Source organism: Pan paniscus, chromosome 13 (genome assembly GCF_029289425.2).
Source record: "Pan paniscus chromosome 13, NHGRI_mPanPan1-v2.0_pri, whole genome shotgun sequence".
In the NCBI taxonomy this organism is placed as follows: Eukaryota; Metazoa; Chordata; class Mammalia; order Primates; family Hominidae; genus Pan; species Pan paniscus.
Genome location: NC_073262.2, coordinates 110,833,917 through 110,836,803, shown reverse-complemented (window position 1 = coordinate 110,836,803; position 2,887 = coordinate 110,833,917).

Sequence of the window (2,887 nt, the reverse complement as noted above, 5' to 3'; positions counted from 1 at the left end):
AACATCTGAAGGAACAAACTCCAGATACAACATCTTCAACTGTAGCACTCACTGCAAGGGTCCGCGGCCTCATTGTTGAAGTCAGCGAGACCAAGAACCCACCAATTCCGGACACAGTATGGCTGCCACATCGCTCGCATATGCCATTTCCTCTGGCAGTTACTGGAAAAGTATCAGGCCTGATGTGACTGCCTCACAAACTCCCTCTGACACAGGGGAGAATTTTAGGCACATGGCTTCTCTGGAATGACAGTATATTAGTGTCCACATTATCCATTCAGTGGTCAGAGATTTCACTGATAATCTCCAAAATAAAATGAAGGAAGTGCATTTTAAAGATCACTCTTTTTGAGTCTGGATGAATGAATCAAGGGACCACTGTCAAAAGTACAGAAGTTCCAAGAAGATTGCTACTTCCAAAGCAATGAGCTCAGTTATGAACCCAATGAGTGTGAAATAGGCAGAACCCCCAAATTGGAGGATTTCAAGCAGTATTTGAAGATGAAGGATTGAAGCCAGGAGCAGATATATAGACAGCTATTGAAATCTTGAAAATAGACACTCTCTGACAGGAATAGCAAAACGAGAACAACAGATGGTCAATGATTGGCTACACTTAAATAAAAAGAATCAGTGAAGGATACAGAAAGAACAACCTGAAAGACAACCAGAGGAGAACAGTGTCAAACGAAGTCAGAGGGAAAGCCAATTCATGTAGGAAAGAGTAAACGTCCAGCTCAAATATTAGAAGAAGGCTGAAGATGAAGGCAAACTGAAAAATTATCACCAGCAACTCTGGAGAATCATACTCTAAAAAGCATCTGAAGATTTTTAAAGAAATGAGGTTTATCACATTCCCATCTTCTGAACTGATTTTCTTTGTTGTTGCTGTTGTTCTTTCTTTTTTTTTTTTGAGATGGAGTTTTGCTGTTGTCACCCAGGCTGGAGTGCAGAGGTGTGATCTCGGCTGACTGCAACCTCCGCCTCCCAGGTTCAAGTGATTCTCCTGCCTCCACCTCCTGAGTAGCTGGGATTACAGACCCTCACCACCACGCCCAGCTAATTTTTGTATTTTTAATAGAGACAGGGTTTCACCATGTTGGTCAGGCTGGTCTCGAACTCCTGACCTTGTGATCCACCCACCTTGGCCTTCCAAGATGCTGGGATTACAGGCGTGAGCCACCTCACCCAGCCAGCTTTTTCTCTTTTTTTAAGATGAGGTCTCGCTCTGTCGCCCAGGTTGGAGTGTAGTGGCGCAATCTCGGCTCACTGCAACCTCTGCCTCCTGGGTTAAAACAACCCTCCTGCCTCAGCCTCCCGAGTAGCTGGGATTTCAAGCATGTGCCACCACACCCGGCTAATTTTTTTTTTTTCTTGTTTAGACAGAGTTTCACTCTTGTCATCCAGGCTGGAGTGCAGTGGCACCATCTTGGCTCACTGCAACCTCCGCCTCCCAGGTTCAAGTGATTCTCCTGCTTCAACCTCCCGAAGTAGCTGGGATTCAAGGTGCCCACCACCACATCCAGCTAATTTTTTTTTTTTTTTGTATTTTTAGTTGAGATGGGGTTTCACCATGTTGGCCAGGCTGGTCTTGAACTCCTGACCTCAGGTGATCCACCCACCTTGGCCTCCCAAAGTGCTAGGATTACAGGTGTGAGCCACTGTGCCCGGCCATACACCTGGCTACTTTTTGTACTTAGTAGAGATTGGGTTTCACCATGTTGGTGAACAAGCTGGTCTCAAGCTCCTGACCTCAAATGATCTGCCCACATTGTCCACCGAAAGGGCTGGGATTATAGGCATCAGCCACCGCACCTGGTCTTCTGAACTGATTTTCTTTGCCATCTGATCAGGAATCATTTTGAACAAAGGTAGTAAAATAATCAACAGGTAACAAAATATAGAGTATCACGTAAACAACTGAATAAGCTTCTAAGAGAAATTCAACTCCCACTGAAATTCAAAACCTATGCATTCATTCAACAAATATTTTTTTGAGGGTGCACTGTGTGCCAGGGACTGGCCTGGCCAATGGGCACACACAATGGGCACAGTGTGGTAAGTTAGACTTGAAACTTAATACTACACCATTTATATACTACCAAAAAGAGACGGGAACCTATGCATCGTTCTACATTGGCATTTGAGGACCATGTGTACAAATTACACAGGCAACTTTTTGAAAACAAATGTAAATCTATTTATTATTTCAATAATTATGTGAATTGCTCATGGAAGATTCAGATTTGTTGTTTATTCAGATACAAAGTGGGTAGGCAAAGGTATGTGCAGTGGCGCATGCCTAGAGTTCCAGCTACTCTGGAGGCTGAGGTGGAAGTATCACTTGAGCCCAGGAATTTGAGTCCAACCTGGGCAACATACTGAGATGCCCTCTCCAAAAAAAAAAAAAGCAAACAAAACACTCAAAAGTAGGCACTTTTGAAGTATTAGTCGCAATGGACAATGTCTTAAACATTGTTTTCTTAATCTAATCTATATAAATCTTATGAAATCATCAATTCCTTAAACACTGTTTTCTTAATCTTTTGTGCATAAACATTATGGAAAATTATTAAATTAAAATTATTAAAATTATTAAATTAATGGGGATTGAGTAGACTAGGAAAGCAATACAAAGGGAAAAAAAAAAAGACAGCTTGGCCAACATGATGAAACCATCTCTATTAAAAATACAAAAATTAGCCAGGTGATGGCCGTTCACACCTGTAATGCCGGCTACTTGGGAGGCTGAGACGGGAGAATCACTTAAGCCTGGGAGGCGGAGGTTGCAGTGAGCTGAGATCGCACCACTACACTCCAGCCTGGGTGACAGAGTGAGACCCTGTCTCAAAAAAAAAAAAAAAGAAAAAAGAAAAAAGAAGAATGA